Source organism: Macaca mulatta, chromosome 18 (assembly GCF_049350105.2).
Source record: "Macaca mulatta isolate MMU2019108-1 chromosome 18, T2T-MMU8v2.0, whole genome shotgun sequence".
NCBI lineage: Eukaryota > Metazoa > Chordata > Mammalia > Primates > Cercopithecidae > Macaca > Macaca mulatta.
This window is the reverse complement of record NC_133423.1, coordinates 53,638,291-53,650,631: the sequence shown is the minus strand read 5'-3', so window position 1 is coordinate 53,650,631 and position 12,341 is coordinate 53,638,291. Positions and strand designations below refer to the sequence as shown.

Below are 12,341 nucleotides of genomic sequence, written 5' to 3'. Positions count from 1 at the left end.
GTGGGAAGAGATCAATATCCCTTCATTCAACAGGGGTAATATTGGGAGAGGAAATAATTCCAGACTTCCGTCAGGTCTCTGATAGAATGTAGAAAGTGAAGAGAATGAATATAAGTGGACAATTAGCAGTGACCACTGCAATATCCAAAGTCAACTATCTTGAGTCCAGTGAAGAAATTTCTATTCTAATTTCTAGGCAGAAAGAACACTGAGCTAAAGGCTTTGACATCAATCCTCATAGCAAACTAAAGAATTGTATAAACTCAGGAATTTTATACCTGTGCCTTCCACTTCTCTTCGTTTAAGCAGGAATAATTGTAGTAGCAGCTAATTCATGGGGTAATTATGAAAGTAAAGAGAGGAGTAAATTATAAGAAGCCTATTTAGGCTGTGAGGCTCTATTCTTCCTGCCTCTTTGTGGTCCTTCACCCCTGCATGACTTTTAAGATGTCCAAGGGTCTTTCAAAAAGTGGGAACTGATCTGTCTTTGTCGTTTCCTTGCCATTTTACCGTATTAATATTAGGTGCCCAAATCAGTCCATCTACATGGGGTGATTGTTCCAGGACAAACTTACATTGTTTCTGGAAAACTACAATAGGCATGATATACATGACTGATGTTGTATCCATGTAATATCTTGTACACACAGCATTTGCAGCTGCTTACATGTTTTACTCTGTCAAAGAAGCAAAAGGTGGTACTGATAATGAAAGAAATACAGGCTCCAAGAGTATCAGGGGAACCCGCCCCTGATGGTTAACGTGTGTTCTTTTCTATTTCCTATGCCTCTCGGCTGGTTTGAGAAATAAAGGGAAAGAGCACAAGAGAGAGAAATTTAAAGCTGGATGTCCGGGGGAGACATCACATGTCGGCAGGTTCTGTGATGTTCCCCGAGCCATAAAACCAGCAAGTTTTTATTAGCGATTTTCAAAAGAAGAGGGAGTGCACGAATAGGGTGTGGGTCACAGAGATCACATACTTCACAACGTAATAAAATATCATAAAGCAAGTGGAGGCAGGGCGAGATCACAGGACCACATGATGGGGCAAAATTAAAATTGCTAATGAAGTTTTGGGCGAGCATTGTCATTGATAACATCCTATCAGGAGACAGGGTTTGAGAGCAGACAACCTGTCTGACCAAAATTTATTAGGTGGGACTTTTTTCGTCCTAATAATCCTGGGAGCACTACAGGAGACCGGGACTTGTTTCATGCCTTCGGCTTCCACCGTAAAAGGCGGTCACCTTAAGAGGGCCATCTATAGACCTACCCTCAGGGCGCATTCTCTTTCTCAGGGATGTTCCTTGCTGAGAAAAAGAATTCAGCAATAGTTCTCCTATTTGCATTTGAAAGACGTTCCGTCCCCCTCACTGGCAGTCAGTTCAAGGTTACCTCCCTTGTTCCCTGAATATCACTATTATCCTGTTCCTTTTTCAAGATGCCCAGATTTCATTTTGTTCAAACACACATTCTCTACAAACAATTTGTGCAGTTAACACAATCATCACATGGTCCTGAGGCGACATATATCCTCAGTTTAAAAAGAAGATGACGGGATTAAGAGATTAAAGTAAAGACAGGCATAGGAAATCACAAGGGTATTGATTGAGGAAGTGATAAGTGTCCATGAAATCTTCACAATTTATGTTCAGAGATTGCAGTAAAGACAGGCGTAAGAAATTATAAAAGTATTAATTTGGGGAACTAATAAATGTCCATGAAATCTTCACAATTTATGTTCTTCTGCCATGGCTTCAGTCAGTCCCTCCGTTCGGGGTCCCTGACTTCCCGCAACACAAGAGCTCTCATCATTTACTCACATTTTGGAAAGTTCACTATCACAAAATTTGCAGATGGAAAGCCATCAGTGTGCTTCCAAAAGTTCTGATTTTCCAAACCCTGATAGATGAGAAAATGGTCAACCAAAAATCTTCAAACAGCAATAAAAAACTATTTGTTTAAATAGTTAGAGGACTATTTGCTAAGGAGAGGAGGCAAATGCCCCATAGGGTGGTGTTTGTATAATCAATTTTAACTGTGCTATTTGAAATTAGAGCATAATAATGCAATTTTAAATACTTAATGCTGTCCCCTGTTTACACCTATAGAAATGTACTCAATCTCTATTAACAAAACCTGTCTCACATACTCCCAGATATGAGTAAATAAGGAAGTTATCTCTGCGGTGAAGAAAGGAAATTGGATGGTGTGGCCTTCCCAGGTTATTCTTTACTCTTGTGTTTGATTGTTTCAACTTTAATTATAGTCAATTTGAAACAATTTGGTACTTACAGAAGAGTATTTTGGATGATTTCACCCTTTTTTATATTTTATTGCTATAGACTGAATGTTTGTGTGATTTTAAAATTCATATGTTGACACCTAATCCCCAATGTGATAGTAGATGGATGTGGAGCCTCTAGAAGTTGACTAGGTCCCCAAGGTGGAGCCCTCGTGATGCAATGCAATTAGTGGCCTGATAACAAGAGCTATAACAGAGATGAACTCTCTCTTGGCCATGTGAGGATACAGCAAAATGGTGGCTGCTATGGTTTCAAAGTTTATCTCCTTTAAATTGATGTTCAGATTTATTGGCCCTTGTAACAGTATTAAGAGGCAGATCCTTTGGGAGGTAATTAGCCCATAAGGGCTCTACCCTTATTGATGGAAAAAATGCTGTTATAGAAGAGTGAGTTTTACCCCTTTCTGCTGCTTTTTTCTTCTGCTGTGTAAAGATGAAGCATTCCTCCCATCCAGAGGACCCAGCATTCAACATGCCATCTTGGAATTAGAATCACTGAGCCTGCTGGCACCTTAATATTGGGCTTCTCAGCCTCTATAGCTGTGAGCCAATAAATTTCTGTTCCTTATAAGTCGCCCAGTCTCTAGAATTCTGTTATAGCAGCACAAATGTAATGGGCTAGGTCAGTAGCTATCTGAGAACCAGAAAGCGGGCCCTTACCAGACACCAAATCTGTTAGCACCTTGATTTTGTATTTCCAAGCCTGCAGCAGTGAAAGAAATAAATGTTTGTTGTTTAAGCCACAAAGGCTAGGGTATTTTGTTATAGCAGCCCAAACCAACTGAGACAATCAGTATGCCAAACTCCATTGTCAAGGAAACAGAATGTTATTCTCTATCAAATATGCCTGAAGAGATGGAGTTACGGTTATATTTGCACAGACTTTTGGAAGATACTATGCACAATCTATCTATTGCTAAGGGGGAGGATATGATCAATGGCTGCAACTTCTGACCTTGATGGAAGACAAAGCACAGATCGTTTATGTCTATTAGGGTAGAGGCAGCTTCTTTGCATCAATGCATTAATGGGATAACTGAGATTATTAATAAGCAGCAGCAGCAATTATTAAGGTTTATTTAAGTATTAGAAGAAAATAAAGAACAGCACCCATATGACAGATCTTTTAAGTACCGATGATACTAGGAGAAAAAAAAATAATTTAAGAAAGTAAAATAAATAATTAGAAGAGCTACTTGAGACTAAATGTAAATTGACAAAGAGTTTGTCAATTTTACTTCTCAGGTGATTTTGTTTTGTGTCCTATGGACAGAGGATGCTTTAAAGATATGAATAAAGGAAACCTCTCTATTCAAAGAAGCACTTGTCAGAATTATCTCTCTGGAAAGGATACCTCATGGATATTATTAAATTATAGTCACACTTCTTTATGTGTTCTGAGATTCTTTTATTTTTCCCTGAATTTTTATATTAAATATATTGAACTCTAAATGAATTTTTAATAATAATAATTCAAGTCTTCTCAAACATAAAGATTATCCTTTACTTTACTTTGGCTAAGGCTTATAGAAATATATTCACCTAAAATTGCTGCCCAAATTAAATTCTAAGATAATAAAAATTAATAATAAGATTAAACCAATTTGCTGAATGTCTACATATTTTTCATTTATTTTTTAAGAAGCATGGTTAATTTAGAACATTTTTTAGTTAGCATTATTTGTAAAGCAAACTTTTTGTCCTGCAGTCATATGTTGCTAAGGGGCAACATTGAAACTATAAGTATCATTTCAGCTCCAACAAGTAAAGAGCTTGGAAGTTATTTTCATCCTTAAAACAGGAAAAAAAGCTGAACACACCAAAAATCAATGACTTTTCCTGGACCCATTAGACAATTGAGGTTACAGGGCAAACTGCTCACCAAAACCAGAAGAGATAATCAAATGTGCAGATAGCTGAGATCAGCTTACCTGGATATAGAAGCCACTGGAGACATAAACTGGTAGAAACACTTAGAAGGTAATTTTGAGTAATTCTAGGAGGCTGAGAGTACACTAGTATGAGAGTGAAAAATTCCTGGGCCTACAGATGTAGGAGGGTTTTAGATGTCTGTGAGGTTAAACCCCAAGTACCCTACCAGGTAATCATGGTGGTGTAGAGCTGAGAAAAAACTGCCTTTTGACTGTGGCAGAGGAAGAGGAAAGTAACCATTTTGAACATCCAGTATGATCTACTATTAGGTCAGAATATGTATATCGCATTGGTTTTGCTTCTATGTAGAAGGTTCTACGGAGATACAGAGAGAGAGAGAGAGAGAGAGAGAGAGAGAGAGATTAATTCCCATAAGGAATTGGCCCACACAATTATGAAGGCTGATGAGTCCAAATCTATATTGTCATTTGCTGGGCTGAGAGACTCAAGGCCCGGAAGAAATGATGGTGCAGTTCCAGTCTAAAGGTCAAAAAAGGTGGAGACTCAAGAGGTTCAAGAGGACCGACTGTGCAAATGAAGTCCAAAAGCAGTCGGCTGGAGGATTCTCTCCAGCAGGGAGGCAGAGGTCTTTGTTCTACTTGCACCTTCAACTGATTGAATGAGGACCATTCACATGATGAAGGACAATCTGCCTACTCTGAGTTCACGGACTTAAATGTTTATCTAATCCAAAAACACCCTCCAAGTTGACCTAAAAATGTAACCATCACAGCTTTCTATAAAAAATGCATACTTCCCAGTAAATAAATTTTAAAAAAACTTCCTCAGGGTCTTACCTCACATAGGTGGAAGTACAATTCCCAACTCCAATGCTGGTTAATCTTTCTGTCTCACCTAAGGAAGAAAAAACACTCCTGAGGTCATAGCTAAGGGACAGAGGTCCACTAAAAGAATTATTTAATCATAATATTGTAGAATGTCTCCTTTCTGCAATTCCCTACCACCATAATAACATAAGGCTCCATGGTAAATATCATGTGCAACAGGTTCTATAACTGCAAGTCTCAGATTGAATTAAAATGGAATTTTAGGAACATCTAAAGATAATACAGGGAAAAATAAGAATATTTAAATAATTTGAAAATCTTGGTACCTCCACCTATGGCTAACATTAAACACAATTTAATTTCTAATCAGATTACTATAAAACTTGACATTAAAGGCCTATTTAACTCAGTTCCTAATATCAAGATATCAAGTTATCTTTCAACAAAAATTTTCAGTCATGATATAAGCAGAAAAGAAACATCATCTGAAGAGACAAATCAAAATTATACCCGATCTCAGGACAGATATATTAGAATTATTACAAAAGGAATTTAAAATAACTATAATGGGTGGGTTAAGGGCTGTAACTGAAAAAGTAGACAACATGGAAAAGCGATGGCTAATGTAGGTACAAAGATAAAAAGACTAATAAAGAAACAAAAGGAAATCCTGAAAATTAAAATCACAACGGCCATGAAGAATGACTTTAATGTGCTCATTAATAGCTAGCCATGGCTGAGGAAAGGATCAAGGACCTTGAAAGCATGTCAACAGAATATTCCTTAACTGAAATACAATTTTAAAAAAATGTAAAAGAATAGAACATGCAAAAATTGTAAGACAATTTCAAAAACTGTAGTCTAAGTGTGAATAAAATAGAAGAAAGAAGAAACAAAACAGAATAAATATGTAAAACAATAGTGACTAGGCAATTTTCAGAATTAATGCCAGAAAGAAAACCACAGATTCAGGATGCTCATAAAACATGAAGCCGGATAAATACAAAAAAAAAAAAAAATTACACCCTGGCATGTCATACTCAAACTTCAGAAAAGTGAAAATAAAGAAAAAATTCTTGAAAAAGTCTAATGGTTAAACTTACCTTCCCTAAAGAGAAAAGAAAAGAAGGAAAAGAGGAGAAAAGAAGAAAAAGAGAAAGAATACATAGAAGATTCTTGTCAGACATCATGCAAGCAAGAAGAGATTGGAGCAAAACATTTAAAATGTTAAAAGAAAAAAAACATAAACCTAGAATTTTTTAATCCAGGAAATCGCCCTTCAAAAGTGAAGGAGAAATAAACATTTTCTCAGACAAAACAAACAAAGAAACAAACCCCCAAAATGGGAATTCATTGCTGGTAGATCTACCCTGTAAGAAATGTTACAACCACCACCAAATCTGCTGACATAAGCACGATGATCTAGGTCAGACACTTAAATTCCATAAAACAAGAAAAAGCTTTAGATGAGGAATAAAAGAAGGTACAATAAAATATTTTATTGTTTTTCATCTTAATTAACCTTGCAGAAAAACTTTGCTAAAAGTAATAATCATATCAATGTATTCTGTGGTTATAGTATAAAACTAAGTGAAGCATATAACAAAAGTTGTATAAAAGATTGCAATACTCTGTTTTAAAGTACTGGCATTCCTCTTGAGCTGTATAGTATTATTTGAAAATTGAATTAGATTGATTGTAACTGCATATTGTAAACTCCATGTCAGCCCCGAAAGATAAACTTTAAAGATGCACAACTGACATGCTAAGAAGAAAAGTAAAGTGGAGATATAAAATCCTCAATTAAAATTTTAAAAGTCAGAAAAAAGATGAAACAAACAAATAAAAAATGCAACAAAACGAAACATTTACAAACATGGTAGATATCAGAACAAGTATATCAATAAAAAGTGTTATCACGAATTGTCTAAATCTATGAATTAAAAACAGACCTGTCAGAGTGAATACAAAAACTAGACACAACTATGTGTTATCTAGATGAAATCCATTTTAATATAAAGGTACACATTAACATCTAAACTAATGAAAGATACAGGAGCTATTAAATAATACCTGTTCTATTCAGAGATAGAAGACTTCAGATCAAAGAAAATTATTCAGATAATGATGGGCAATACAAAATGATAAAGTGATCATATATCTGAGAAGATATAACAATCTCTAATGTGTATGCACCTAACAAAGAGCTTTAAAATATGGGAAGCAAAAAGTGGTATCATTGGAAGGAGAAATCAACAAACCCACTAGTATATCTAGAGATTTCTATTTTTCAATAATGATAAATCAAGCAGGAAGAGTATTAATAACACTCTAATTTACCTAAGTAGCACTTTCAATCAACTTGATCTAATGGACAGGTACAGAATACTACATGCAAAAACAGAACATTCATCTCAAACTCACATAAAACCTTTACCAACATAGAGCACATTCTAGGCCATGAAGTACTTAACATTGAAAAGAATACAGATAATACAAAATATGTTTTCAGACCACAAGGAAGTTAACTAGAAATCAATAATGGAGATATAGGTGAAAAATTCCCAAATCTTTGCAGATTAAGCAGCACACTTCTAGAGAGCACATGTAGAGAACAAAGTCTCTAGAAAATTAGAAAATATTTTGAACTAGAAGAAAATGAAAATACAATTTATTAAAATTTGTGGGGTGCAGAGAAACCACTTCCTAGAGGAAAATTTATAACATTAAATGCACATATTAGAAAAAACTCATATTTAATAATCTAATCTTCTACCACAGGACTCTAGGGGGAAAAAATAGGTATAAAACAAAAAATAAAAATAAAAACAAAAAAAGCAATGAAATTGAAATCAGAAAAAGAATATAGGAAATCGAAGGAATCAAAAGCTAGTTTTAGAATTGATAAAAAGATTGATGAACCTTTAGGGTAAAAAATTAAAGAAAAGGTACAAGTTAGAAATATAATAAATGAAAGAGCCATCATCACTATTGATGTCATACACATTAACAGAATGCTAATTCATGTTAGAAACAACCTTATACCCACAAATATATCAAATGGACCAATTCCTTAGAAAGCAAACTCCTACAAGGAGAAATAAATAATTAGCATGCCCATATCTATTTTAAAAATTGAACCAATCATCAATAGCTTTCCAAAATAAGCACAATGTTCAGTTGATTTCACTCATGAATTACACCAAATGTTTAAGGGAGAAACAATACCAATTGCAACCAATCTATTTCATAAAATAAAAGAGGAAGTTATGCTTGTTTTATGTGGCCAGCATGACCCTAACACCAAAACAGATAGAAAACATTACAAGAAAACTAGAGACCATTGTGAACATAAATGCAAAAATCATCAAAAACAATTAACAAATTGAATCTAACAACTTACTTTAAAAAATACACCATGGCCAAGTTGGATTTATTGTAGTTATGAACACCATTTAAAAATATATTAATATAATTCACCATGTTAACAGGTTAAGGCAGAAAACTCGTATGATCATATCCGTTGACACAAAAAAGCATTTGGTAATGGACTAGAGTTTAAGATACCAGTTATGAACTCATGTTTTGTTAACTAAAAATATAGATCATTACATGTAGATATATGTGTAGAAATACTCATATGCATAGGTTTCTATACACATATATTTTCTTGTTCCATCAATGAACACCACCTGGTAGTAACATGCATACCTAGTGCCCAGATTTGGTTTCTAGTACCATTCTTCAATGAAAAGAACTAGAGCTCCTTAGAGAAATGGCTGATCCAAGGAATGGGGCAGTAAACATATATTATGAGCATGGAACATCTTGTAGTAACTGAGAGTAAGACAATGCACAGGAATATAAGGAAAGAGTTCCCAATGGCCAAAATTCAAAAACATTGAGCAACAAAATAAAGAAGTACTGGATTATAACTCAAAGTATAAAATAAATATCCACAAGTCCAGGAAGATACAAACAAATAATAATTGTATATATATAAACACATTATTAGTAGGAGAGAACAGACATATCTGCCTTTCAGAAAAATTCCAAATGATATGTATAGATACTCTGCCTTTAAGGAGGAGGAGCATAACTTTCTTCTCTTTAAGGGTAGACTGCGTACAGTTATTTTCTTCCAAAACAATGTATGTTAACAGGAAAAAAATAGTAACTTCACAATAGAGAAATCTGACAAGCAGTACCTTAGCCAGGTGATCACAGTCTATGTCAACAGTAAGTCGTGTTGATAATATGAACTATTGATATACTGTGATGAAAATGGCACTTAAGATCTGAGGTCTTTTTCCCAAAAACCATAACCCCAGTCTAATCATGGGAAAAACATCAGACAACTCCGATTGAGGCATATTCTACAAAATACCTGACCTCAAAACTGGCAAGACATCGGAAAAAAAAAAATGAAATTCTGAGAGACACTGACAGTTGGGAGGAGCATGAGGAGACATAACCACTAAATGTAATGTGGTATTCTGGATAAAATCCTTGGAGGGGGAAAGATTAGGTAAAAACTAGGGAATAGTGGGCCAGGCGTGGTGGCTCACACCTCTAATCCCAGCACTTTGGGAGGCTGAGGCAGGAGGATCACGAGGTCAGGAGATCAAGACCATCCTCGCTAACAGGGTGAAAAACCCGTCTCTACTAAAAATACAAAAAATTAGCTGGACGTTGTGGCAGGTGCCTGCAGTCCCAGCTACTCGGGAGGCTGAGGCAGGAGAATGGCATGAACCCAGGAGGCAGAGGTTGCACTGAGCTGAGATCGCGCCACTGCACTCCAGCCTGAGTGACAGAGTGAGAGTCTGTCTCAAAACAAAAACAAAAAAACAAAAAAATACTAGGGAATATTGAAAAGACTGATGAACTTTTAAAATAATAATGCATCAATATTGAGTGATTAATTGTAAGAAATGTGTCTTATTAACGTAATCTGTTAAAATAAGTGACAATGTGTGCCAGGTTTATAGAAACTTTCTGTACTTTTCAATTTTTCTGCAAAACTAAACATGTTCCAAAAATTAAAGTTTTCTTCAAAAAACTGTATGTCAAGAAACCTCTTCTTCCTAAATTTCTCTGTAAATAGCTATATTTAATATTTTTCAAAAGAATCTGAGTTTCTGAGTGTCCCAAAGGGTTTGAAATTTCAAAAACTTGTGAAAAAATATACGCAAGGAACTATACAACATAACCTCTTCATTTTTAAATTGATCTCCAAGACCTCTTCCATTGCAAAAGACCTATGATTCTCTGACCCTACGTTCTTAGAGCATCGACAAATGAATCCAGTATTCTGAAGATTAAATAGAAGTTATATACAAATATGGGCATGAATTTGACAGGAGAGCATTGTTATATTTTAGAAAATAGTTACCAGGGAAATAGGTAGAAAAACAAAGGATCATGAAGATCGGTTTACTGTTCACAGGTTTTTTTTCTCCAACTAATATTGTAATTCCAAGACTGGAGAGGACTAAATAGAAAGGAAACAACATAGAAGGAAATTTGGTCTCACTATTGAAAATGTGAAGATGATTGTAAATAAACATCTCAGGTGAAATGGGGTGTCTTTGCAAGAATGTATTGTGTCATGTATTCTACAAACTTGTGTCATACTCATTCTCTAAATATATTTTGATTTTGGAAAACTTTTAGTGCGCACTAGAACATTTTCTCTGTATTAACTGAGCTATTAAAGCAAAAAACTTTCAGTGTTACATAAAACAAATATAAATAATAAAATCCAGTGAGAAAAGTAGCTAACCCAACCACACACTGAATTGTGTTAAAATTGTCCTAGACAATATCTTTAAATACACTAACATGCTATCAGTTAATTTTGCTTGTTTTATTATAAGGTCAGAAAAAAAAAAAAAACACCTGAATGTTAAAAATGTATGCTATGAATTCCCAGAGGAAAAGGCCACTGTGTGAGGGCTGATTCCCACATACAGTATATTTTGTATTTTGTTTTTATCAAAGGTTGATGGATTGTGAGTATTGTCTATTTTTCCTATCTGGTATATACCAGAGACTATGTGACCCTTCTCAAGGGCATCTCTGCTGCTAATGAGGAGATTATGCAACATCTGCAGATCTCTCTTTGGTGTTCCATGTGGAAAACACAACGAATGTCTGCTGGAGTTTTGTATTTTGAGAGAAACTTAGCAAAAGTGTGTCTTTTTGCTTTCTGAAGAAGGTAAAGAAAAACAATGATGAAATATAGGCACAGTCCTTCATTTTCACTCAAGGGAATTTAACAGAACTCAGTTCACAGCCATCGCCTTCCTTCTGTGCTCTCACTGTTGTTTCATTCCTTTGTTTCTGTAGGGTTTTGCAAACACATAGGAAGGTGTCCATATTTGTTTTGTTGTTGTTGTTGATTAACTATAATAAGAGGAAATCTATTTGTTCCTCAGGCCCTGGTAGGTGGACACAAAAGACTGTGCACCTGCAATAGTCTAGCATGATGTTTGGCAAAGAACAATAGGAAAGTGTCCTATTGTTCATACTTCTTTCAAGCTTAGAGGACATTACAGTAAAAGCCTACACACAATGACAAATTTGGATGGGCACCCTTAGGAAATCTTCTTCATATTTCTTTGCTTCTTGCTGTGTATACTAGAAATAAGTCTACTTCCTGGACACCACATCTTATCTACAGATTCATCTCAACATACTGTGATTAAGGGTTTCTAGTGACACAGACTATTATTGTCATCTATCTAAATTAGTCTGGGTCTCCCTGAAAAACCAAACCATTGACTGGAAGCCGTGTTAACAATTAACGGAGTTGCCTGACTCTACCTCATCTTGCCATTCCCTAGTGCCCAGTCTCCCCAGTCACAAGGCTTTCTCCAGAATGCCCTCCTGTGTATGCTCAATTTTGCACTCAGTGATTTCGCTGCTGGGACTGAAGTCTATGACCTTAGTTACACTCAGGTACTCATCACAGTGAGGTGGTTGTAGAAGCACAATGGGGGACATATTATAATAATTTAGCACATAGTTCACAAATCTTATGTAGCTTCCCCATCCTCTTTCTGCGGAAGGTTGGGAGTTCACTGTATAATACTGCTTTGGGTGAATGAGCAAACATCCTTTGTCTTCTAAATATGGGCCTTTATATGATGGGAAGGTCACAGATCTATCTCAAGCTTATGAGATTTGGAGGACTTTAGTAGAAGAGGAAAATACCACATTTCTCTTATTTATGAGTGTCTTTGAACCTAAGAAGGGTCTCATTTGTATACATCTAGATAATCAATCTATATGTTTGAGGAGTTTCCAAAGCAAGG

General features: G+C 35.4%; 1 long non-coding RNA gene across 1 annotated transcript in view; it reads right to left on the bottom strand.

Annotated features, from left to right (window-relative positions):
* Nucleotides 1–12,341, bottom strand: part of LOC106994462 (uncharacterized) — a 137,036-nt gene that overhangs the window by 62,190 nt on the left and 62,505 nt on the right. The window contains exon 2 of the long non-coding RNA XR_013408247.1: nucleotides 5,035–5,092. This is a non-coding gene — a long non-coding RNA (uncharacterized LOC106994462). The remainder of the gene's footprint in view (nucleotides 1–5,034; nucleotides 5,093–12,341) is intronic.